Source organism: Heptranchias perlo, chromosome 38, assembly GCF_035084215.1.
Source record: "Heptranchias perlo isolate sHepPer1 chromosome 38, sHepPer1.hap1, whole genome shotgun sequence".
Taxonomy (NCBI): domain Eukaryota; kingdom Metazoa; phylum Chordata; class Chondrichthyes; order Hexanchiformes; family Hexanchidae; genus Heptranchias; species Heptranchias perlo.
In genome coordinates, this window is record NC_090362.1 from 10804031 (window position 1) to 10831892 (window position 27862).

Below are 27862 nucleotides of genomic sequence, written 5' to 3' on the forward strand. Positions count from 1 at the left end.
ACAGCCGGTAAGGTTAATCGCCTCTCTCTCTCTGCTCCAATCTTTCTCGTCTCTTACTATTTTATTGCTCCTACTATTGTCCGTGACCTCTACGCTCCTCCTCCTCCCTGTATCTTCACTGTGTTGAAATCAATAGTCATCTCACCACCTCTGTCTAGAACCAATACCTCAAAAAGGGGAACTTCTCACCTCCTTCACACTCTTCTTCTGTTTCTTGTCCAATCTTGGTGTTATCCTGCACTGTGAGGCTTGGCCCTTCACCTGGGTCACTCAGTAATAACATAGGAGCAGGAGGAGGCCATTAAGCCCCTCAAGCCTGTTCTGCCATTCTATTAGATCATGGTGGACCTGTACCTCAACCCCAATTACTCGCCTTTACTCCATATTCCTTGATATCTTTAGCTAACAAAGATCTATTGATCTCAGTCTTGAAAGCTTCAATTGACCCCCAGCATCCCTTTTGGGGGAAGAGTTCCAGATTTCCGCTACCTTTTGTGTGAAAGAGTGCGTCCTGATTTCACTCCTTAACGGCCTAGCTCTAATCTCTAATTTTAAGGTTATGCCCCCTTGTTCTGGATTCCCCCACCAGAGGAAATAGTTTCCCTCTATCTATCCTATTAAACCATTTCATCATTTAAAGTACCTTCGACCTGCCGTGTGATGTCTCTCACAAGGCACCAGTAAATTTATTCCCATCGCCCTACTCCCCCAGCCCCAGCCCCGAGATCAGAGTCTCCCCGTGCCCCGGCCAATATTTATCATTCAACCAACACTAGTAAAAACAGATGAACTAGTCATTCTCTGATTGTCTATTTGTCTGTGAGTGAAGAATGGGCTTTCCATACACATCAACAGTCGCTGTGCCTCAAAGCTGCATTGTACATGAAACACACTGGGATATTTAAGGGTGTGACAGGGTGCGGTATAATTAAAGCCTTTTTGTTTACAAAAGCCGAGCGATTCTTAACAAAGAACATTTTTGGCGGGGGGGAGCTCATTTCTGTTAACATATTTCAGAATGTTAGAAGGTCTGTCGGGGGTTTAAGACATCTCAAGGTCTCCATTAAACAGAGAAAAGCTCAGGGCTGACAGTTTGCATATTTCCGCTCCAGGCTGCTGCTCTATGTGGCTCGTTGCCATCACAGTTTGAACTTGAACAGTCAGCAGCTGCTGTATTCTGCCCCCCTCTCTCCCCCTTTGCCTTGCTCTCCCGCCCGTCCAGCTCTCCCCCCCCACCCCCGGTCCAGCTCTCCAAACCCCATCCAGCTCTCCACCTCCCCCCCGCCCCTCCGTCCAGCTCTCCACCTCCCCAACCCCCCGTCCAGCTCTCCACCTCCCCACCTCCCCTGTCCAGCTCTCCACCTCCCCAACCCCCCGTCCAGCTCTCCACCTCCCCAACCCCCCGTCCAGCTCTCCACCTCCCCAACCCCCCGTCCAGCTCTCCACCTCCCCAACCCCCCGTCCAGCTCTCCACCTCCCCAACCCCCCGTCCAGCTCTCCACCTCCCCAACCCCCCGTCCAGCTCTCCACCTCCCCAACCCCCCGTCCAGCTCTCCACCTCCCCACCTCCCCTGTCCAGCTCTCCACCTCCCCAACCCCCCGTCCAGCTCTCCACCTCCCCAACCCCCCGTCCAGCTCTCCACCTCCCCAACCCCCCGTCCAGCTCTCCACCTCCCCAACCCCCCGTCCAGCTCTCCACCTCCCCAACCCCCCGTCCAGCTCTCCACCTCCCCACCTCCCCCGTCCAGCTCTCCACCTCCCCAACCCCCCGTCCAGCTCTCCACCTCCTCACCTCCCCCGTGCAGCTCTCCCCCCCCCTCCCAGCTCTCCACCTCCCCCCCGCCCCTCCGTCCAGCTCTCCACCTCCCCAACCCCCCGTCCAGCTCTCCACCTCCCCACCTCCCCCGTCCAGCTCTCCACCTCCCCACCTCCCCCGTCCAGCTCTCCACCTCCTCACCTCCCTCGTCCAGCTCTCCACCTCCCACCTCCCCCGTGCAGCTCTCCCCCCCCCACCTCCCAGCTCTCCACCTCCCCCGTCCAGCTCTCGCCCACCCCCCGTCCGGCTCTCCTCCTCCTCCTCCCCCACCCCCCGTCCAGCTCTCTTCCCCCCACCCTGTCCAGCTCCCCGCCTCAGTTCCAATATCCTCCAGTCCCCCGTCAATCTGCTGCCACTGAACAGCACACTGAACATAAACAAAGGCACAGGACGACTCAACACTCAGTCACTGCACATTTTCTCCCTCCTCTCGAGGTGTTGATTCTTCACTGGGTCCAGTTTCGCTCCAGTAGCTCACCAGATTAGGCATACTCTATACGTGAACCTAAACAATGAGTGTCAGCAGACTATTCAACCTTGGGAGGCATTAGTTCTGTCAGCGATCAGGAACCCTGGCAGATTCCCCTTTCTCGCAGCGTCCCTGTCTCTGGACTGATGGACCCGGCACAGATCAGAATCAAACCTGGGACCATCCTATAATCCTCACGTTAGATCGCAATACACTGTTGTGTAGCCTGACCTTGTAATCAGTGATACCACTCACAGACTAGGGCTCCGTGTTAGGCACTGATCGGTCGTGACTCCCTGCATATAGAGTGGTTAGAAACGGTGCAGTCACACAGTGACTCCAGTACCACACGATGCTCGCACTGACCTGCCCTTCCAAATGTTATGTACAGAAACTGCCACAACTGAGACTGACCTGACCCTCCACACAATGGTACAATGACAGGAATGATTCCATCTCCTCATTCACTGACTGAAATGTAAAACTGTGAAGACCAGATCCTCTCTCTCCCATTCACACTGGGGCTGTGATCTGCTTCACAGCTCAGGCACTGGGCTGGGGGAAGGGACACGTAGTCCATGTATTGCACACAGCCCTGTCAACACATAACCGTATAACACTGGGGTACAGTACTGGTGGGTACTGGTCTGTCACTTTATAACACTGGGGTACAGTACTGGTGGGTACTTGTCTGTCACTGTAAAACACGGGTACAGTATTGGTGGGTGCAGGTCTATCACTGTATAAAACTGGAGTACAGTACTGGTGGGTACTGGTCTGTCGCTGTATAACACTGGGGTACAGTACTGTGTTAATGTATTCAGGTGGTGGGTATCAATTGGAGCTCTCTTGTATTCATTTATAGGAGGGTGTGTAACGGGATCTCTGTGAATAAAGGCTTGGAAGCAACTGAAGACCAGGCTCCAGTATTCTATCCTTCACCATCAGGCTATCCAGTTATAACATGATGTGGAGATGCCGGTGATGGACTGGGGTTGACAATTGTAAACAATTTTACAACACCAAGTTATAGTCCAACAATTTTATTTGAAAATCACAAGCTTTCGGAGGCTTCCTCCTTCCTCAGGTGAATGTCAAGAAATCCTCGAACCTTTCGCATTTATAAATCACAGAACAATACCTGGTGATTACAGATAGTCTTTCCAACTGCCCGTTGCCAAGGCAATCAAAGTGTTCAGACAGAGAGGTGTTACCTACAGGGCCACCGAATATACAAACAACCAAATAAAGAGAGAGAGAGAGGCAGAAACATAGAAACATCCGGAAGGAAGAGAAAGACAGCAAATGACCCGTTATATTAAAAACAGATAACTTTTGTTCACTGGTGGGGTTACGTGTAGCGTGACATGAACCCAAGATCCCGGTTGAGGCCGTCCTCATGGGTGCGGAACTTGGCTATCAATTTCTGCTCGACGATTTTGCGTTGTCGTGTGTCTCGAAGGCCGCCTTGCAGTACGCTTACCCGAAGGTCGGTGGCTGAATGTCCTTGACTGCTGAAGTGTTCCCCGACTGGGAGGGAACCCTCCTGTCTGGCGATTGTTGCGCGGTGTCCGTTCATCCGTTGTCGCAGCGTCTGCATGGTCTCGCCAATGTACCATGCTCTGGGGCATCCTTTCCTGCAACGTATGAGGTAGACAACGTTGGCCGAGTCACAGGAGTATGAACCATGCACCTGGTGGGTGGTGTCCTCTCGTGTGATGGTGGTATCTGTGTCGATGATCTGTCATGTCTTACAGAGGTTACCGTGGCAGGGTTGTGTGGTGTCGTGGACGCTGTTCTCCTGAAAGCTGGGTAATTTGCTGCGAACGATGGTCTGTTTGAGGTTGGGTGGCTGTTTAAAGGCGAGTAGTGGAGGTGTGGGGATGGCCACAGCGAGGTGTTCGTCGTCATTGATGACATGTTGAAGGCTGCGGAGAACATGGCGTAGTTTCTCCGCTCCGGGGAAGTACTGGACGACTCCACAAACATCTCGTACACCAACTCTACAGCAGACGCCGCAACCTCGAAACTAAGATAGAGTCCATACTCTCAACCTGTACTCAGGACACAGCAGATCAGCTACGAGATACCGCCAAACAGACGAGGCAACGGAACTACGCTGCCTACATGAAAACCAAGAGCAGGAAGCTTGAGAAACTCGGCATCACCACCAGCATCGACCAAGCTTCCCCTGGTACCACGGTTGCAACCACAGGGAAGTCTATCGTCAATTTGTCCAACCACACCCTTCAACCAGACAAAATCGAAGTTCTCAGCCGAGGGCTCAATTTCTGCCCCACTACCAAAATGGACCCCATTAGTCTCGCGGCGGACACAGAGGAATTCATCAGAATGAGGCTCCGGGAATTCTTCCACAAACGCCAAGATTTCAGCAGCGAACCCAATGAGACAATCAACAATCCGGAACAGCAGACAGAGGGATCCGCGGTACAGCAACCGAAGAGGAAAGAGTCAAACTGGACTCCTCCGGAGGGTCGCTGCCCTCAGCTTGACATGTATGCTCAAGCTGTCAGGAAATGCGTCAATGCCAGATTCATCAGCCGCACTCAGAAGACAGTCCAGAATGTCACCCGAGCACAACGCAACGCCATCAACGCTCTCAAGACCAACCGCAACATCGTCATCAAACCAGCGGACAAAGGAGGAGCCATCGTCATACAGAACAGAACGGACTATTGCAAAGAAGCATACCGACAACTGGACAACCAGGAACACTACAGACGGTTACCCACAGATCCGACCAAAGAACACACCCACCAGCTCAACAAACTGATCAAGACCTTCGATCCAGACCTTCAAAGCATCCTACGCGCTCTCATCCCACGTACTCCCCACGTGGGAGACTTCTACTGCCTCCCAAAGATACACAAAGCCAACACACCCGGACGTCCTATCGTATCAGGCAACGGAACCCTGTGTGAGAACCTCTCTGGATACATCGAGGGCATCCTGAAACCCATCGTACAGGGAACCCCCAGCTTCTGTCGCGACACTACAGACTTCCTACAAAAACTCAGTACCCACGGACCAGTTGAACCAGGAACACTTCTCGCCACGATGGACGTCTCGGCATTCTACACCAGTATCCCCCACGATGACGGCATCGCTGCGACAGCATCAATACTCAACACCAACAACAGCCAATCTCCAGACGCCATCCGACAACTCATCCGCTTCATCCTGGATCACAATGTCTTCACCTTCGATAACCAGTTCTTTACCCAAACACACGGAACAGCCATGGGGACCAAATTCGCACCCCAATACGCCAACATTTTCATGCACAAGTTCGAGCAGGACTTCTTCACTGCACAGGACCTCCAACCAACGCTATGCACCAGATACATCGACGACATTTTCTTTCTATGGACCCACGGCGAAGAATCACTAAAGAGACTACACGATAACATCAACAAGTTCCATCCCACCATCAAGCTCACCATGGACTACACCTCAGAATCAGTTTCTTTCTTGGACACACGAATCTCCATCAAAGACGGGCACCTCACTCTACCGCAAGCCCACGGACAACCTCACGATGCTCCACTTTTCCAGCTTCCACCCAAAGAGGCCATCCCCTATGGACAGGCCCTGCGAATACACAGGGTCTGCTCAGACGAGGAGGAACGCGATGGACACCTACAGACGCTGAAAGACGCCCTAGTAAGAACGGGATATGACGCTCGACTCATCGATCGACAGTTCCGACGGGCCACAGCGAAAAATCGCATAGACCTCCTCAGAAGACTAACACGGGACGCAACCAACAGAGTACCCTTCGTCGTCCAGTACTTCCCCGGAGCGGAGAAACTACGCCATGTTCTCCGCAGCCTTCAACATGTCATCAATGACGACGAACACCTCGCTGTGGCCATCCCCACACCTCCACTATTCGCCTTTAAACAGCCACCCAACCTCAAACAGACCATCGTTCGCAGCAAATTACCCAGCTTTCAGGAGAACAGCGTCCACGACACCACACAACCCTGCCACGGTAACCTCTGCAAGACATGACAGATCATCGACACAGATACCACCATCACACGAGAGGACACCACCCACCAGGTGCATGGTTCATACTCCTGTGACTCGGCCAACGTTGTCTACCTCATACGTTGCAGGAAAGGATGCTCCAGAGCATGGTACATTGGCGAGACCATGCAGACGCTGCGACAACGGATGAACGGACACCGCGCAACAATCGCCAGACAGGAGGGTTCCCTCCCAGTCGGGGAACACTTCAGCAGTCAAGGACATTCAGCCACCGACCTTCGGGTAAGCGTACTGCAAGGCGGCCTTCGAGACACACGACAACGCAAAATCGTCGAGCAGAAATTGATAGCCAAGTTCCGCACCCATGAGGACGGCCTCAACCGGGATCTTGGGTTCATGTCACGCTACACGTAACCCCACCAGTGAACAAAAGTTATCTGTTTTTAATATAACGGGTCATTTGCTGTCTTTCTCTTCCTTCCGGATGTTTCTATGTTTCTGCCTCTCTCTCTCTCTTTATTTGGTTGTTTGTATATTCGGTGGCCCGGTAGGTAACACCTCTCTGTCTGAACACTTTGATTGCCTTGGCAACGGGCAGTTGGAAAGACTATCTGTAATCACCAGGTATTGTTCTGTGATTTATAAATGCGAAAGGTTCGAGGATTTCTTGACATTCACCTGAGGAAGGAGGAAGCCTCCGAAAGCTTGTGATTTTCAAATAAAATTGTTGGACTATAACTTGGTGTTGTAAAATTGTTTACAGTTATAACATGGTAGCAGAAAATAGTTGCCTAAAGGTGGAGGTTGGAAACTACAATTTTTTTTGGACATAAAGAAGAAAAACTTGAAAGTCCAGTGGCCATTGTGGAAAATGGAAGCAAACAAGTTTCAATCATCGAGGTACAATTTCCCTCCGATGTTCTCAAAGTTTGAACCATATGACCAGTGGAAGAATGAGACTGATATGTGGACACGATTTGCTACACTGCCAAAGAGAAAACAAGGCATGCCCTTGGCATTGTCACTTCCTGAACGAAGTAAAATCAGACGTAAGGTATTTTCTGAGATGGATGCAGATCATTTGGATAATGATGAAGGTTTTACCTTTCTAATATAATTTCTGAATCAAATCTACAAGAAAGATGACCTGTTACGTGCCCATGAGGCCTGGTCAGCATTTGATAGATTTCGGAAAATGGACGGTCATTCAATGGAAGAGTATATCATGGACTTTAACAAATTGTACAAAAGGTTAGCAAAGTTCAAATTAGGAATCCCTGGATTGGTACTAGCATTTAAATTACTAGATTGTGCTATGGTGTCTCATATGGACAGGCAAGTGGTCCTAACTGGCATCCAGTTCTCGGAAAAGGAGACTCTGTTGGATCAAATGTTTGCTGCCTTAAAAAAATTCCTGGGGAAACAGTCATTCCCTTCAGCCTTCATGAAACAAATGGGGCCTTCCACTGTGATACAAAGAATAGAAGATTCGATGGTTACCAGGTTTCCAAATTTTCAAGAGACCGGACACAATTTCATAGAATCATAGAATCATAGAAGTTACAACATGGAAACAGGCCCTTCGGCCCAACATGTCCATGTCGCCCAGTTTATACCACTAAGCTAGTCCCAATTTCCTGCACTTGGCCCATATCCCTCGATACCCATCTTACCCATGTAACTGTCCAAATGCTTTTTAAAAGACAAAATTGTACCCGCCTCTACTACTGCCTCTGCCAGCTCGTTCCAGACACTCACCACCCTTTGAGTGAAAAAATTGCCCCTCTGGACCCTTTTGTATCTCTCCCCTCTCACCTTAAATCTATGCCCCCTCATTATAGACTCCCCTACCTTTGATGGAAGGATTAAAGAGAGCCAGATTGGTGATGAAAGCAAGTACAGCAAATCCTGTTATATCAACAGAAGACAAAGTTGGGACAGTAATAACGGGCGAATGAATCACAGGAATGCCCAAGGAAAAATCTGTAGATGCTTTAGATGTGACTCCAAGTACCATTATGAGGCGAATTGCCCAGAGCAAAGACACAGGGTCTTTGAAATGACACATGAAGAAAGTAGTTCTGATGAAGAGAATGATGAATATGAACAGATTATACTGGTCACAAGGAGTTTTAATCCTGTGATGAATGTATTAGTCGCGGATTCCTTTAATTGTGCGGTGTTAGATAGTGCATGTATTTCAACTGTATGCGGGATAGATTGGTTAAAATGTTACCTTGATTCACTAAGTAGTGAGGATTGACGCAAGATTGAGTAATATAAAAGTTCTACACGTTTTAGGTTTGGAGATAACAACACCTCGAGGTCGCATAAAAGAGTGGTACTTCCATGTAAGATAGCTGGAGTAAACCATTTTATAAGTTCGGATGTGAGATACCTATCCTTTTGGGTAAACCTTCCATGGAAAAGGCAAAAATGAAACATGACATGGAACTCGATGAGGCAATCATTTTTGGCAAATCGGTTGATTTGCAGTTTACCCAGTCAGGGCATTATTGTATCCCCTTAATAAAACCTGATGTTTCTTATCAGCGTGTTAGACAAGTATTAATGGCAACAGGTGATAAGGATAGGAGAAAAAAAAACAAAATGTCTTAAAGTTAAATACTTGCCAATGTTTAAAAATCCTACTAAAAGATGCAGGTGTAGTTGATGAGGAGTATACGAGGCTAATAGAAGAGATTAGTGAGAACTATGAAATCTGTAAGAAGTATAGACGGACGCCCTCACCTCCCATTGTAAGTGTTCCTTTAACACGTGACTTTAACAAGGTAGCTGCCATGGATCTAAAGGTATGTGACAAAGACAGAAATGTTTTCATCTTACATTTTATTGGCCTGGCTATGAGATTTAGTATTTCTACACTAATATATAGTAAGGAGAAGAAGGTTATTCCAGATAAAAATATGGAAAAATGGATAGGGACTGGACTGGGGGGACCAGCAAAGTTTTTGACCGATAATGGAAGTGAATTCGCTAACGCGTAGTTCAGAGATATGTGTGAGAATATGAATATAATTATCATGAATACAGCAGCTGAGAGCCCTTTTATCAATGGTCTTTGTGAAAGGAATCATGCTGTGATTAATAGCATGGTGCATAAAATTTTGGCTGATCGAACAGAGTGTAAATTGTCAACTGCCCTAGCATAGGCAGTTCATGCAAAGAATTCTCTTCAGATAGTTGGAGGATATAGTCCTTACCAACTAGTCTATGGGCGCAATCCCAAATTACCTTCTGTTCTTTGTGATAATCCTCCTGCTCTGGAAGGTACTACAATTAGAGCCATTTTTTTCTGAGCATTTAAATGCAACGCATGCAGGGAGACAGGCTTTTATCAAGGCTGAGGTATCAGAGAAAATTCGTAGAGCACTGAGACATCGTATTAGACCATCTGAGACAGAGTTCAATTCAAGAGATTTGGTATACTATAAAAGAGAGGGTCATAGGGAATGGAAAGGACCTGGTAAGGTAATAGACAGTACTTGTCCAACATGGTAATCAAACTGTTAAGGTTCATTCCTCATGATTAATTGGAATTAATTATAAAATCTCAGACTCTGAGCAGTTGATAGAAGTAAACAAGGCACCTTGTGCCTCAGAGGTTCATGATTTTTTTGATGAGGTTCCTGAGGAACAGGCTGAGGTAGATCAAGGGCTGGACAGTGGTAATGTCAGTGATCAAGAAACACATGACAGAGCTATCACATCCACAGAACAATTGCCCAAAGTGGATACATGGGTGACATATGTTCCAGAGGGGACTAATGAATGGAGGGTTGCAACAATTTTGGAACGTGCAGGCAAAGCTACTGGTAGGATTAAATATTAGTTGAATGTTCAGGATGATGACCAAGAAGCGAGGTCCATGGACTGGCAGAATGGGGTAAAAGAGTGGGGAATACAAAAGCGTAGTATAAGTAGTGATAGGGAGTTCGGAAGTGAATCTCACGTCAGAAAACAATCGCAAACTAGAGATGAAAGAGGGAGATCTCGCAGTAGTAGTCCCTACAGACACAGAAGTGGAAATAGATGTAGCTTGACTAGGTCAGACAATGAAACAAAGACCACAGAACAGTCACGTAACAGAACTAGAAGCAGAAGTCCTCATGATCGTGAAGTTTTGGTGGCTGCCAACAAACTTGAGGATAAACGGGTAAGAGAGGCAAAACAAAGGGAGTTAGATAGTTGGAAAGAATCTGGAGTTTATTCTGAGGTAACAGATAAGGGTCAACCAGCTTCGTCGCACAGATGGGTTTGTACTGAAAAAATCCTTGCAGATGGGACTTAAAGGCTAAAGCGAGGTTGGTAGCTAGGGGTTTTGAAGAGAAACTGGGTGATACAGATGTTCAAGTGTATCCTCTCACTGCTGGAAAGGTAATCTTAAAAATCTTTTTGGCTTTTTTGGCCACATATTCATGGGAAGTGTAGGTCAATTGACATAAAAGCCGCATTTCTGAAACCGCCTAAAGAGGCAGCAGATGCGGAAGGAAAACTATGGAAACTAAACAAATACGTCTATGGCCTGAATGATGCTTCCAGGGTATGGTATTTTTCTGTGAGATCTGTTTTGCTGAAAATAGTAAACAATTTTACAACACCAAGTTATAGTCCAGCAATTTTACTTTAAATTCACAAGCTTTCGGAGGCTTCCTCCTTCCTCAGGTGAACTCCACATCGTTCACCTGAGGAAGGAGGTAGCCTCCGAAAGCTTGTGAATTTAAAATAAAATTGCTGGACTATAACTTGGTGTTGTAAAATTGTTTACAATTGTCAACCCCAGTCCATCACCGGCATCTCCACAACATTGCTGAAAATAGGTTGTGTTCAATTAAAAGCAGATCCCGCAATGTTTTATTGGTACCATAACGGAAAACTTTCAGGCATCTTCATGATGCATGTTGATGATTTCTTATGGGGTGGTATTGTGGAATTTGGGAAATTCAACATTAGTAAGATTAAAGTAGAATTTAAAATTGGGAGTCAGGACTGTGGGGCTTTTAAATATATTAGTTTAGATATTCAGCAGATTGGGTCTGGTACAACTTTAAAACAACAGTCCTATTTCGAGTATGTTATTCCCATTCCGGTTAATCGTACTAGGTCATCACAGAAAGGTGACGTTATAGCTAAAGAAGAGGCAGAGCAATTACGAAGCCTGATTGATCAGTTGAACTGGTTGTGCACTCAGACTAGACCAAATGCTAGTTTTGATGTGTTGGAGTTAAGTACTCCAATGAAACACCTCATAGTAGAGAATGTTTTATGGGCAAGTAAAACATTACAAAAATTAAATATAGATAAATGTGTACTTAAGTTCTCATCCTTGGGTGACCCAAAGAAAATGAAGCTAGTTATCGTTAGTGATGCTTCACATGCTAATTTTCCTGATGGGTATTCTAGTGCAGCTGGTTTCATAGTGTTTCTTACGGGTGAGAATGGGAATTGTTGTCCTTTAGCTTGGGAAGTTAAGAAAATAAAAAGGGTTGTTAAAAGTACTCAGGCTGCTGTCAACGCAGTGAATATGGGATCCTATGTGGCAAATATTTTGAGTGACATCCTGTACAATGGGGGTACTGAAGATAGTATACCCATTGAATGTTATGTAGACAATCATTCATTGTGGGATAATGTACACTCTACGAAAAATGTGAGTGGGAAAAGATTATGGATTGACCTTGCTGGCTTGAAACAAATGCTGGAGAGAAAGGAAACCTCTAAAATTAAATGGGTGGATTTAAGTTATCAACTGTTGGATTGTTTTACTAAAAGAGGTACATGTACGAAGAAATTATTAGGGGTTCTGGAGAAGGGTCTCCTCACAATGTAATGCTTTGAATAGTTTAAGTTGTATAGTGTACGGAACCTTCTAATTTTTGAAATTTTATTTGTATTGTATCTATATAAAGTTTAATTTCTTTTTTATTTTATTTAACGAGAGATGAGAATCTGTTAATTGTATCCACGTGATTTATATCAATTAGAGTTAATTGTATTCAGGTGGTGGGTATCAGTTGGGGACTCTCCTGTATCCATTTATAGGAGGGTGTGTAATGGGATCTCTGTGAATAAAGTCTTGGAAGCAACTGAAGACCAGGTTCCAGTATTCCATCCTTCACCAGCAGGCTATTCAGTTATAACATATTGGTGGGTACAGGTCTGTCACTGTATAACACTGGGGTACAGTATTACTGTATAACACAGGTACAGTACTGGTGGGTACAGGTCTGTCACTGTAACACTGGGGTACAGTATTACTGTATAACACAGGTACAGTACTGGTGGGTACAGGTCTGTCACTGTATAACACTGGTGTACAGTATTACTGTATAACACAGGTACAGTACTGGTGGGTACAGGTCTGTCACTGTAACACTGGCGTACAGTGCTGGTGGGTGCAGGTCTGTCACTGTATAACACTGGGGTATGGTACAAATATCACAAACATTAAGTGAGTGAGGCGAGAGGTTAGGAAAAATATCTTTACACTGAGATTTTTTTGGAGTGGTAGAGGCCATTGCATATTTTAAGGGAAAATTAAATAAATATTTGAAGCAGAGCAGGTTACAGGGCTATGTGGTGACGGGAGGGTTGAGGGATCAATTTTAGATTCCCCAACAAAGTGCTGGTACAGACACAATGGGCCGAATGGCCTCCTCCTGTGTTGTGCTGTACCTCCTTCTATCGTTCATTAAAGTTTGCTGCATTAAGTGTGAATGGGTGTGATTATGCAACATTAGCCCAGTGACAACAGTGCTGCTTAAATGCTTCTGATTTACAGTTGGTTGTTGAAGAATGGCGGTGTTTGAGGAGGGACATCTGTCGGGGCTTCATTTCTGCATTAGTCTTGCGTTAGGGGCATTGCACTGTACAAAATCGGAGATCTCTTTCCAGCCCACTCCCCCTCCCCAGCCCACTCCCATCACCACCACCACCATTCCCCACCCCCCCACCCCCCATCCCCACCCTTCTCCCCCCTCCCCATCCCCACCCTTCTCCCCCCTCCCCATCCCCACCCTTCTCCCCCCTCTATTCCCCTCACTTCAAGAGGGGTCATTGGATAAAGATCAGGAGCCTGATTGATGGGCCAATGATACAATAATCAGACATGGTCTCTGGGTGGAGTGGAACTGATTACTGACAGACTGGCCTTTTCTCGTTCTGAATTTCATAATGTTCCTGAGACTTCATCAGAACCCAATAATCGATACTACTTCCGTAACAAAGGAACATGTTGTATCAGGGCTTGATTCTCCTTTATACTCTGGTACATGTGCATACATGGAGGAACTGCTAACAAGCTATGGAAGGCACTGCTGCTGACTCACATACAAAGCACCAAGACTTTCCCCGCCACAATCTGGGAGTGTTGGGCTCCGTGAAGTTTTCCTGTTCTGCTGCACGTTCTCGGGGTTTGTAAATGATTCACTGTAAAGGGAGCTGGGTTTGAATCGTGCTCTCTCCGATCTCTGTGTGCGCGTTTTTGCAACAGATGGCTGGTTTGTCACCTCCTCAGAGGTGTACGGATAACAAACTGCGAGAAGCACATTGTGGGGACAGTGTCAGAACAAAGGCATAACATACAGGCACGGCCTGGTGTGGTACTGAGGCTCGCAGACCAGAAGGTGCCAGGTTTGATCACCAGCCTGTGCTGTAAAGGGGGATATAATTAGCTTCAGTGTCTCTAGGCTAGGGAGGGGAACAAAAATCAGCCGGGGTTCCTGCTCCCGATTCAGTGACCCCTGCTAGAAATTGGAGAATGGGTTCCGTCATGGTTGAATAACCAGCCGACTCTCACCGTCAAGTCTGAAAAATGAAGTGTGGCCCGAGTGGGTAACGGAGGGAACTCGCATCCATGGGACCCCCTACTCCAGGAAGAAAAGAGTGATATGGACCTGTGTATCTCTGGAGCTCTGAGTACAGTAACTAGCACAATAATCAGTAGTAACTAGTACAGTGACCAGCACATTAACTAGCATGGTAACCAGCACAGTAATTATAGTAACCAGCACATTAACTAGCATGATAACTAGTATAGTAATCAGCACAGTAATGAGTGTAGTAACCAGTACAGTAACTAGCACGGTAACGAGCACAGTAACTAGTATAGTAACCAGCACAATATGATAGTGTAGAGTCTGTGATAGGGTAGAGTATACACATCCTGCCTCATAACGATGTCGCTCACAAACACCCTGCCTCATTACATGTCTCTCATCCACCGCTTGCCTCATTACATGTCTCTCACCCACCGCCTGTCCCATTACGATGTCTCTCACCCACCGCCTGTCCCATTACGATATCTCTCACCCACCGCCTGTCCCATTACGATGTCTCTCACCCACCGCCTGTCCCATTACGATGTCTCTCACCCACCGCCTGTCCCATTACGATGTCTCTCACCCACCGCCTGTCCCATTACGATGTCTCTCACCCACCGCCTGTCCCATTACGATGTCTCTCACCCACCGCCTGTCCCATTACGATGTCTCTCACCCACCGCCTGTCCCATTACGATGTCTCTCACCCACCGCCTGTCCCATTACGATGTCTCTCACCCACCGCCTGTCCCATTACGATGTCTCTCACCCACCGCCTGTCCCATTACGATGTCTCTCACCCACCGCCTGTCTCATCATGATGTCTCTAACCCACGGCCTGTCTCATCACGATGTCTCTCACCCACGCCCTGTGTCATTACAATGTCTCTCACCCACCGGCTGTCTCATTACAATAACTTTCACCCACACCCTGTGTCATTACAATGTCTCTCATCCACGGCCTGTCTCATTTCAATGTCTTTCACCCACGGTCTGTCTCATTACAATGTCTTTCAACCACGGCCTGTCTCATTACAATGTCTCTCACCCACAGCTTGTCTCATTACAATGTCTCTCACCCACAGCTTGTCTCATTACAATGTCTCTCACCCACACCTTGTCTCATTACAATGTCTCTCACCCACGGCTTGTCTCATTACAATGTCTCTCACCCACGGCTTGTCTCATTACAATGTCTCTCACCCACGGCCTGTCTCATTACCATACTCTCACCTATGCCCTATCTCATTACGATATCTCTCACCCACACCTTGTGTCATTACGATGTCTCTCACCCATGGTCTGTCTCATTACGATAACTTTCACCCACACCCTGTGTCAATATGATGTCTCTCACCCATGGCCTGTCTTATTACGATGTCTCACCCACGTCCTGTCTCATTACGATGTCTCTCACCCACGGCCTGTCCCATTGCGATGTCTCTCACCCACCGCCTGTCCCATTGCGATGTCTCTCACCCACCGCCTGTCCCATTACGATGTCTCTCACCCACCGCCTGTCCCATTACGATGTCTCTCACCCACCGCCTGTCCCATTACGATGTCTCTCACCCACCGCCTGTCCCATTACGATGTCTCTCACCCACCGCCTGTCCCATTACGATGTCTCTCACCCACCGCCTGTCCCATTACGATGTCTCTCACCCACCGCCTGTCCCATTACGATGTCTCTCACCCACCGCCTGTCCCATTACGATGTCTCTCACGCACCGCCTGTCCCATTACGATGTCTCTCACCCACCGCCTGTCTCATCATGATGTCTCTAACCCACGGCCTGTCTCATCATGATGTCTCTCACCCACGCCCTGTGTCATTACAATGTCTCTCACCCACCGGCTGTCTCATTACAATAACTTTCACCCACACCCTGTGTCATTACGATGTCTCTCATCCACGGCCTGTCTCATCACAATGTCTTTCACCCACGGTCTGTCTCATTACAAAGTCTTTCAACCACGGCCTGTCTCATTACAATGTCTCTCACCCACAGCTTGTCTCATTACAATGTCTCTCACCCACAGCTTGTCTCATTACAATGTCTCTCACCCACGGCTTGTCTCATTACAATGTCTCTCACCCACGGCCTGTCTCATTACAATGTCTCTCACCCACGGCCTGTCTCATTACAATGTCTCTCACTCATACCCTGTCTCATTACCATACTCTCACCTATGCCCTATCTCATTACGATATCTCTCACCCACACCTTGTGTCATTACGATGTCTCTCACCCATGGTCTGTCTCATTACGATAACTTTCACCCATACCCTGTGTCAATATGATGTCTCACGCCCATGGCCTGTCTTATTACGATGTCTCACCCACGTCCTGTCTCATTACGATGTCTCTCACCCACGGCCTGTCTCATTACGATGTCTCTCACCCACGGCCTGTCTCATTACAATGTCTCTCACCCACGGCCTGTCTCATTACAATGTCTCTCACTCACACCCTGTCTCATTACCATACTCTCACCTATGCCCTATCTCATTACGATGTCTCTCACCCACACCATGTGTCATTAGGATGTCTCTCACCCAAGGTCTGTCTCATTACGATGTCTCTCACCCATGGCCTGTCTCATTACGATGTCTCTCACCCATGGCCTGTCTCATTACGATGTCTCTCACCCATGGCCTGTCTCATTACGATGTCTCTCACCCATGGCCTGTCTCATTACGATGTCTCTCACCCATGGCCTGTCTCATTACGATGTCTCTCACCCATGGCCTGTCTCATTACGATGTCTCTCACCCATGGCCTGTCTCATTACGATGTCTCTCACCCATGGCCTGTCTCATTACGATGTCTCTCACCCATGGCCTGTCTCATTACGATGTCTCTCACCCATGGCCTGTCTCATTACGATGTCTCTCACCCACACCCTGTCTCATTATGATACTCTCACCCATGCCCTATCTCATTACGATGTCCCTCACCCACGCCCTGTGTCATTACGATGTCTCTCACCCACAGTCTGTCTCATTACGATATCTTTCACCCACGGTCTGTCTCATTAAGATGTCTCCGAGTCCTACTTTCCACGACTCGAGAGCAGAAGTTCTCAGCATTTACGACTAGCCACTTGCACCATTCTCAAACGCTGGTGTGCAGTATAACTTGGTCACATCACCATATGCCCCTCTATATATAATGCACTGTTAACAGACCTCAAGCAGCAGAAATAATCACAAGAACACGTCTGGTACAGAGATTTCTGCATCAGTTCTCTCAGGCACCTGTGTGTATTAGCCCTGGCAGAGGGAAGGGTTTACTGTTGGAGGCAGCTTCCCTCCAGGATTTTTGGCTTGTGCTTATTATTCTGACAGTGAGGGATTTTAATTAGAAATAATCAGCAGGAAGTTATTGCAGAAACTCAGGCTTGTTAAACCCTTGCACTGTCTTCGTAACTCCGTTTATTTGAAGGTGAAACGATTGATTGTTTGTACTTGTCATTTGGAGGCTGGCAATATTAGCTCTGCATTTCACTATCAGGCATCACACAGCACACTGCTGGCTCCCACATCACAGGCCCAAAGTCCTGCAGTCCACACGCATCATTGGCAATTTCAGTAATTACATGGTGAAGCTACTTCCAAACTCAAGCTCAGATTAAAAAACACTCAGTGTGGGGAGAGGAGTACAGAAAAGAATTCTATGCCAGGGTTCTGATCCTCAAGTTTGGACCTGGAGGTTAAGGGTGTCCCCCAGTTTGGTGTCCATGACTACCCATGCACCAAGATCCTGCTCTTGGCCCATGCCCCAGGAGTCAGAGATTAAGTGTGTCCTTGAGGAGTGGGAGGGGTGAGTGGGCCACTACAGGCCTCTCTCACCCTGCCCCTCCCAAACACCAGTGAGCATCATTCCAAGAGCTGTTTACAGAACAGCAGCTGGGGGAGTGGGAGCGAGGGCGGGGTCCAAAACAAAGGGAGGTTCTCATTTGCATCTTCTACCTGTAAACAATTAGAAACCCAAAAAAGCAACAAATCTATTTAGCTGACCACCCAGGTTTGGGCCCAGGTAAATCCCACTGAAACCCAGTCGTTACTGTTCTCAGGTCAAACCCATACAGACTAGGGGAACCCATTGTTACAGGGGGACAGACAGAAGGAGGGCCAAGCAGGGAAGAGCTGATTTAAAGCTCAAGGACGTCCCGGTGTCACTCCAGCCAGGTGGGGACTGACGAACTCTGGCCAAACATCAGTCATACCTCTTTCAAACAAGGCAAAGATGCCAGTTTGAAACTAAATGAAAAATCTCTGTGAGCAGAAAAACATCTCCCAGAGGAATGTGCCCCCAATCACAATTATACAAGGGCAGCAGGCAGTGCTCGATAGGACAATCAAACTCCAAACAGACAAATCCCTCTCCTGACCCTGGATGCTCCCGTTTGAAGAAGTATAAGGGCTGTGTCCCAAGCAGGAACAAACTGGACCGTCAGCCTCACAGCCCCATAGAAAGGCAGCTCCTACTACTCAGAATGATCCAGATATAGAAAAACACTAGTCCATCTCCCAGGGAGGTGGGGAGTCGAGAATAAACGTGGCCTTCAGGAGAAGCGGGGTTAGAGAGGGGGCAACAACTGGACGGGGCAGCAGAGAGGTGATTCGGTCCCCATACATTATCCAACAAACCGCCATTGTCCATTAATTATCCACTTACAGAAATAAACTTGCTTTCTCTGATTGAAAATTAAAGTGAATTTAAAAATACTAAACCCCCAAGATTATTGATGAGATAGGGGATCGAGTGGATGGGCATCAGGTGGATGGGGCGTCAGTGGTGGTCTCCAGCTAGAGTGTCTCAATACGCAGCTGTAAGTGTTTACAGTTACTGAGACTTTACTACAATCTGCACAGTGCAGGGAGGGAATCCTGTACACACATACACTTTGTACATTAGTATCTTGATCAATGTCACCGTCAGTTCTATTTAAACAGAGTCAATTAGCTTTAATCTAAAACACGACTCCTTCAACGTGCTTGCCCATCTCAGACTGCTACTGTCTTGCTTACTTCGTGCTATGGTCAGCTTTTATAAAATCTCATGCTCTACACTAAAAACCAGTGCTCTAAAATTCCATTAATCCTTTCATTTTCCAGAAAATTTCAATCTCTCTGTGTGAAAAGAAGCCTGATTGGTTTTTACAATTCGTATTCAACACTTTTGCTCCTGATTTGTTATGCTGTAATATTCCTGCAAATCTGCAAAATTCAAGGAGCCTGGTGCTGAGCTTCGAAACAGATGGAAGGGGGAGGGAAGGAGAGAGTGCAGCACAGAGACAAGGGAACTCGCTTTCCATTCTTCCCAGTTTCTCTCTCCATTTTCATTTGCATTCATTACTTATGTTTTGATTTTGTCTTTTAACCAAGTGATTTTGCAATATTTTTCCCTTCCTTTATTCCTGTCTCTCTCAATCCTTGCTCCGATCATTCATTTCCTCACTCCCTGTCTCTGCCTCACACTCTCCTGATCCTGTTGGGATGCTAAGGTTAATTGCTGTGCCTCAGCTAATTCAGAGGAAATCAATCCCACAACCTCAGTACCAGACCAGGCAGCATGTGGTTATCACTGATCATTTGTGTCTCATCCCTTTTATAAGGGAATTCTAACCAATGCAGTGCAGCAACAGCACAAAACAGCACAGTAACAACACAGCCTGTCCAATCCGATTGACAGAAACATTTAAGAACTAAACTCAGAACTAAAGCTGAGCTTCCAATAATCTCCAGTGATGCTTTCACACAATTCTTATAGCTCATGGCTCTGTCCTTTAAATAACCCACCGTTAAATATTAACAACAGCAACTTGCAGTCACATTCTACCTTCTGGATACCAAATCATCCAGCTGCTTTAACAGGTATTGAAATATTAAATCCCAATGGGCTTTTCATTTTAAATGTTTAATTAATTGCTACCAACCATCCAAATACTCCAGCACACACAGTTCAAACTCTGAAAAGTTAAGTGATGTGGAGCTGGATGTCATCTGTGTATGTGTGGAAAAACCCAATATCTGCGGATGATGTTGCCGAGAGGCAGCATTGGGATAAGGAGGAGGAGGGGCTGAGGACATATTTTTGGGGGAGACGGAAGAGAAGCCATTGCAGGAGATTCTCTGGCAGTCTTGTTCTGATAAGACGGTCTTGTTCTGATAAGACGGTCTAGGTCTGCTGATGGGCAGTAGTTTGCCTCTCTTGTTCTAGCACATTTACCAATTCTCTTTCCAACAAAGCTTGTCATCTTTCAACAGCAAAGAAGTTAACCCCTCCCCCAGGGGAGCAGTTTCCCTTTAACTTCACTGAGCCCAGTGCTGTAACAGGCGGCCCTGGGGGTTCAATGAAAGAGCTGCAATGGGAGGGGGGCGTTGGGATCAGACTGTTACCCACCCCTTCCCCAGTCCACGCACCTCCCATGCCAGACCCCCCTTCCCCCCTGGGCCAGCCCCCCAGGCTAAACCCCATACCCTGGCCTGGCTCCACCCCCCGACCCCTCCCCACTGCTACAATAAACATAGATTGAACTGCTGAGCGCTGGCTCTGTAAACACTGACACGTGGGGTTCACAACCGCTTCCTTGTCGCAATGTAGTTGTTCCATTTACGTCAGCAAACATATATTTCTACTCCCCCTCCCATATCAGTGCCTGTGCCTTTAAAGCAGCTTCCTCGAGATGCTGAGACTGTACAGCCTCTGCGCCGGTCTCGTTGCACCGACCCGGGCTCTGCGCCGGTCTCGTTGCACCGATCCGGGCTCTGCATCAGTTCATTGCACCGACCCAGGTTCTGCATCGGTTCATTGCATCGACCCGGGCTGTGCACCGGTTCATTGCACCGAGTGCCTCACCGACCGGGCACATCATATTTTTGCATTTTCAACCATTTGATGCCAGCGGTTTGCAGCCAGTGAGAGTGAGAGTGAGAGAAGGGCGGCTGCCCCTGGGATGCAGACTCGCACGGCAGCTTTACTCTCGGATTTGCATTAGTTAGTTTGCTGCAGGCGGTAGGTGCATTTCCCCCTTACCTGCCCCGCACTTAGTGCCCAGCTCTCAGCCTCTGTTCCTTTGTGTTCCCGGCTCTCCAGCGCAGGGAGCCCCAGACCCTGAATACAGCACCCCGCACACTGAATACGGCAAACACCCCGCCGCCCTGCAATCTGAATACAATCATTAATATTCCACATTCAGATTCCGGGGTCCCCCGCGCAATGCGTGGCTTCATCACTGGAACCCAAGAACCTGAATGTATCGATACGTTCCCCGAACCAAGGGCACTGAATAGTTGATCATCACGGCCAGGAGATGCCCCGAAAGGGACATAATGTACTGGGGATTCAATCAGGGTTAGGCTGGGGCACAACTGGACTTTGCATTTTAACCTGGCCCCTAAAGCTGGAATCAGCAGCCCTGCCCATGAGCCTACAATCTCACGGTAGCTAAACTAATTACATATAGTATTTTGGATGTGTACTTGGGATTTGTGGACAGTCGCTCCACTTATTGCGACATTGACTGTGAAGCAGATGGACATGAGGGTATCTGGGGGCAGTGACTCGCGGACCTCCGCAGGAGCTTGTTCATAAATGATATACTGGAAGATAGCAAATATAACCCTGCTATTCAAGAAAACAGGGAACTATAGGCCAGTTAGCCTGACATCAGGGTTTAAATTTTAACCCCACGAATGGGTGGGTTGGAGGTGGGTGAGAAAGTAAAGGTCATTAAAAAAAAGTAAAACCCGACTCCAACCCGCCCACTTCTGGTTTTAATGGAGGCGGGTCGAGGGACGGGCGAGTAACCCGCACTCAGGAGGCGGGTCGAGGGACGGGCGAGTAACCCGCTCTCAGGAAGCGGATCAGTCAGTGAAAGCTTTTAAGGAGGTTGCGGGCCTCCATTTTGATAGGCTTTTTATTTTTAACTCCTGGGGGCCGGGATTCCCGGATCTTACACTTCACGCCACGTGAGAGGAGGCGAGAGGGCCCGGATCAACAGGTAAGTGCCTTTATTGCACTGCTTGTGGGCCAGGAGGAGCACGAGTGTTTCCTCCAGTCCCAACAAGCTTACCTGCCACGATCCCACCACACGCAATCGGCCGACCCCCTCCCCATGTCCGACCACTCCCACAATTTCCGAAACCCCCCATGACTCAGCCCCTGATGACCCCCCCGCCAATGACCGCCAACCCTGTGACTCTCCCCGATGACTCTCGACTCCTCCTGATGACCGACCCCCTGATGATCCCTGACCCCTCCCGATGACCGACCCCCAATGTCTAACCCCCTGATGATCCTCCCATGATCGACCCCCGCCCACCCCATCTAAGACTTACCTGCTGGCATCCGCTCCCTGGCTGCTCTCTTGTCCAACTGACAGCCAGCCGGTCAATCTGGCAGGCCTGTTGGGTGGAAAACCTACAAAAAAAAAAGACGTTCTTACGTTAAAATCGTAAGGACGTCCGGGAAACCCACATTTCCGGGTTTCCCGTCAGGAATTCCCGCCCTCTTCCCAGCTCCCTGTTAAATTTACCCCCAGTAGTAGGGAAAATGCTCAAAGATAAAGACATGGTAACAGAGCACTTAGAAAATCATAATATGATTAGGCAGAGTCAAGACGGTTTTATGAAAGGGAAATTGTGTTTGACAAATCTATTAGTTTTTTGAGGGTGTAACTAGCAAAATAGATAAGCGAGAACCAGTGGATGTAGTATATTTGCATTTTCAAAAGGCATTCAATAAGGTGCCACACAAAAGATTGTTACAAAAGATTAGGGCTTATGGGATTAGGGGTAATATATCAGCACAGATTGAGGATTGGTTGACGAACAGAAAACAGAGAGTAGGAATAAACGGGTCATTTTCGGGTTCATAGGTTGTAATTAGTGGGGTGCCGCAGGGATCGGTGCTTGGGCCTCAGCGATTTACAATCTATATTCATGAATTAGATGAGGGGACCGAGTGTAATGTATCCAAGTTTGCTGACGATAAAAAGCTAGGTGGGAAAGTTAGTAGTGAGGATGACACAAAGAGGCTACAAAGGGATACAGACAGGTTAAGTGAGTGGGCAAGAAGGTGGCAGATGAAGTATAATGTGGGGGAATGTGAGATTATTCACTTTGGTAGGAAGAATAGAAAAACAGAATATTGTTTAAAAGGTGAGAGACTAGAAAATGTTGGTAGTCAGAGGGATTTGGGTGTCCTTGTACACGAATCACAGAAAGTTAACATGCAGATACAGCAAGCAATTAGGAAAGCAAATGGTATGTTAGCCTTTATTGCAAGGGGGTTGGAGTTAAAGAGTAAGGAAGTCTTGCTGCAATTGTACAGGGCCAAACTGTTGGACTATAACCTGGTATTGTAAGATTCCTTACATTTGTACACCTGGAGTACTGTGTAAGGAAGGATATACTTGCCTTAGAGACAGTGCCACGAAGGTTCACTAGATTAATTCCTGGGATGAGGGGGTTGTCCTATAAGGAGAGAGTGAGTGAATGGGCCTATATTCTCTGGAGTTTGGAAGAATGAGAGGTGATCTCATTGAAATGTATAAAATTCTTAGAGGGCTTGACAGTGTAGATGCTGAGAAGCTGTTTCTTCTGGCTAGAGAGTCTAGAACTAGGGGTCATAGTCTCAAGATAAGGGGCTGGCCATTTAGGAGTGTGATGAGGAAAAATTTCTTCACTTAGAGGGTTGCGAATCTTTAGAATTCTCTACCCCAGAGAGCTATGGATGCTTAGTCGTTGAGTATAGTCAAAACTGAGATTGATAGATTTTTCGACATCAAAGGAATCAAGGGATATGGAAATAGGGTGGGAAAGTGGAACCATGATCTTATTGAATGGCGAAGCAGGCTCGAGGGGCCGTATGGCCTGCTCCTGCTCCTATTTCTTATGTTCTTATATAGAGGAGGGGAGTTGAAAACAAGTGTCGTCTTCAGGGGGGGGGGTTAGAAGGTTGGGGGGGGGGGGTAAACTGGACCAAGGTGCGCAGACCTAAGTTATATATTCCGTCCTTATTTTCATATAATACTTTTGATTTTATATTATAGTTAAATAGCAAAACATAAAGCGATTTGGGAAATAGAGTTGGTTGGAACAGAGGAGTTTCTGTGCAGTCAAGGATGTGGAGCTGGGAGATGCAAAATTGAGGTGCAGCAGCCCCACCACTGTCAGGAGGGTATAATTACAGTGTGATGAGTTTACATAGGCAGTCTCCATTATAAATGTGGACAGGAATTTCTAATGGCAAAAGTGAGTAAGAAGTGCACACAGATGTAAGATTTTTAATAAATTATAGCAGATCTGCTCATGATAGTTGGAGGACATGCTATTTTACAACAATAGGGCTGATATCAATATAGTAACCACAAGACTTACAGGAAGATGTGCGCTACACACAAGACTGTTAATATATTGTATAGATAGGTACAGAATTTGCAGATAAGGGTAAGCTATGTGACCATTCTTTGCGTGAATGTTAGCAGGATATTGAACTACAGAGAAACATCCCAAACCGACCAATGTCTGCATTCTCGCAATTTCCAGCACTGAGAACTCTGTCTGACTTTTCCCCTCCCTTATATCTATGTACATAGGCAATACAACAACTACTTGCATTTATATAGCACCTTTAACATAGTAAAACATCCTAAGGCGCATCACAGGAGTGTAATCAGACAAAAATTGACACCGATCCAAAGAAGGAGACATTAGGACAGGTGACCAAAAGCTGTTTTAAGGAAAATGTCTCGGGGGAAGGGGGGGGAGCGTCTCGGGGGAAGGGGGAGCGCGTGTCGGGGGCAGGGGGGAGCGCGTGTCGGGGGCAGGGGGGGAGCGCGTGTCGGGGGCAGGGGGGGAGCGCGTGTCGGGGGCAGGGGGAGCGCGTGTCGGGGGCAGGGGGGAGCGCGTGTCGGGGGCAGGGGGGGGGAGCGCGTGTCGGGGGCAGGGGGGGGAGCGCGTGTCGGGGGCAGGGGGGGAGCGCGTGTCGGGGGCAGGGGGGGGAGAGCGTGTCGGGGGCAGGGGGGGGAGAGCGTGTCGGGGGCAGGGGGGGGGGAGAGCGTGTCGGGGGCAGGGGGGGGAGAGCGTGTCGGGGGCAGGGGGGGAGAGCGTGTCGGGGGCAGGGGGGGAGAGCGTGTCGGGGGCAGGGGGGGGAGAGCGTGTCGGGGGCAGGGGGGGGAGAGCGTGTCGGGGGCAGGGGGGGAGCGTGTCGGGGACAAGGGGGAGCGCGTATCGGGGGAAGGGGAGAATGATGATGCAGTGATGATGGTAGCAACAACAAGGAACATCTTGGGAATCTGGGAATTTCGCAGCCAAGTTGTGGTGACTGGAAAGCGGGAGTGGCTGCACTGAAATCTTTCATCCACCTGCACGGCCTGAGAGTTACTGGGCTATCAGGTATCGGACGTTAGACTGACATCCCCCCAGTCCAGAATCAATGAGGTCAGTTATAGTCTCTAACCACCTTCGTGACATGCTTTTAATATTGGCAAATTAATTTCAATATAGAAAAGTGTGAGGAATAAGGGGAAGCCAGATAAACACATGAGGGAAGAAGGAATAGAAGGATATGTTGATGGGGTTAGATGAAGAAGGGTGGGAGGAGGCTCGTGTGGAGCATAAACACCAGCATAGACCTATTGGGCCGAATGGTCTGTTTCTGTGCTGTATATTCTATGTAAAATCTATGCTGTAAAATCTGTGCTGTACAATCTATGTAAAAACCACTGCCCGCTGCAATAAGCTAAACTCAGCACTCACTGCGGTTTGGAAATATCTCAGGGAGAGCATGGCAGCAGCACAGAGAATAGACCCAGGGTGGATAATTGGATTCAATCTGTTAGAATACTAGCAAACTGAAATTCCAAACTCCCATCTCTTCAATCAATCATCCCATAATAATTCACAGCACTGAAATAAAGTCTAGAAACCACAAAGTGTGACAAAGACCGGGATTAGCTGAAGTTGATCACAGTGCTGGAATATGTCTGTGTGATCTGTAGATTATGGGATTCCTGTTATAAGGATTCCTGGAGTAATAGGTTCCGACCCTCTCATAAATCAAATCGATTACTGACTGTCAGCAACCAAAATGAATAGGAGAAGGTAACATACTTGATTATGACATTGTCTCTCATTTATTATTTGTTCGGGTTGAGGTTTTATAATCTCAGACAGTTTTTCGCGACCCGCGGTTTTAAATGACCCATTGAGGCATCCTATAAACAGCCTGGGCAGAATGAGTCCATTGTCTGTCAGTGAGATTTATTTGCAGGCAAGCTGGAAATATATTGCAGACAATTCAGGCAAAGGTCTAAGGTTAACAGGAAGGAAGATGCAGCAATAGTTTGTGTGGATTCCAGGTTGCTTCTCAGGCAAGTTCTGTCTCTCAGCTCTTACTTGCACTGGTATATAATATCTAGAGCAACAAATATTCTTTTCCTCTTCCTCTCCTGCAGGCTCTGCTCTTGATGGCACTATACACTAAAGGGGGTTATGACAATCGGGACCATGGAGGCCTTGCTCATTCCCCCTTTGTCCAGAGATTTAAACATGCAGTCGGTTCAGCAGTGATCCCACTTAGATTTCCAGATAGTGAGAAGATCGCCCAGGATATTGCAGTGATGCAGGCGTGGGTAAGAGGGCAGCACTGAGAGCATCTCACATTGAATCTCTTCACAATATCAATCACTCTCCCAGGGTCTTTTTTTTTCTTTTTTTTCTCTTTTTTCTGTTACTCTCCCCGGGTCTTGGTGCAGGTTCAGCCCCACCACCTGGAGACCCCACGCCGTCCCTTCCAACCTGGAGACCCCACGCCGTCCCTTCCAACCTGGAGACCCCACGCCGTCCCTTCCAACCTGGAGACCCCACGCCGTCCCTTCCAACCTGGAGACCCCACGCCGTCCCTTCCAACCTGGAGACCCCACGCCGTCCCTTCCAACCTGGAGACCCCACGCCGTCCCTTCCAACCTGGAGACCCCACCCCATTGATTCTCCACCCAGCTCCTCTACAGCAGAAGCCCAAGACCTTCAGTTAATCTGACCTGACGATCAATGTAATGAAGGAGACGTTAAACAGTTACAGAAGAACATGATCATGTTTTACTACAATTCACTTGGCTGTATATTTAATTGGTCGGATATGCAGCAGCGCGCTACTCTCCCATCGAACCCATCCCTCTCATACCCTAACTCTACCATCGACCCATCCCTCTCATACCCCAACTCTCCCATCGAACCCCATCCCTCTCGTACCCTAACTCTCCCATCGAACCCCATCCCTCTCGTACCCTAACTCTCCCATCAAACCCCATCCCTCTCATACCCTAACTCTCCCATCAAACCCCATCCCTCTCATACCCTAACTCTCCCAATGGAGCCCATCGTTCTCATATCCTATATCTCCCATTAAAACCCCATCCCTCTCGTACCCTAACTCTCCCATCAAACCCCATCCCTCTCGTACCCTAACTCTCCCATCGATCCCATCCCTTTCGTACCCTAACTCTCCCAGCAAACCCCATCCCTCTTGTACCCTAACTCTCCCAATGGAGCCCCATCCTAAGTTTAAGATTCCTGGGTCTCTTCCAGCTTCATTGTTAGGTATTTCAACACAATTCATTAAGTATGCGTGTTGCCAATTTATCGTTTCTATAAGCAGTGTTTTAACACTTGTCTGCATTAAATTCATAAATTGTCACTAATAAATC

General features: G+C 47.7%; 1 protein-coding gene across 9 annotated transcripts in view; it reads right to left on the reverse strand.

The window, feature by feature from the left end:
* The window catches only part of apba2b (amyloid beta (A4) precursor protein-binding, family A, member 2b), a 53732-nt gene that overhangs the window by 24713 nt on the left and 1157 nt on the right, over nt 1–27862 (reverse strand). For 6 of the 9 annotated variants that reach the window (XM_067973424.1, XM_067973423.1, XM_067973419.1 and 3 more), the window contains exons 2-3: nt 22491–22572; nt 21187–21318 (exon numbers count right to left, since the gene is read on the reverse strand). The gene's annotated coding sequence lies outside the window, so the exon portion shown is untranslated. The remainder of the gene's footprint in view (nt 1–21186; nt 21319–22490; nt 22573–27862) is intronic. The other 3 variants (XM_067973421.1, XM_067973418.1, XM_067973417.1) reach the window with 1 other exon arrangement.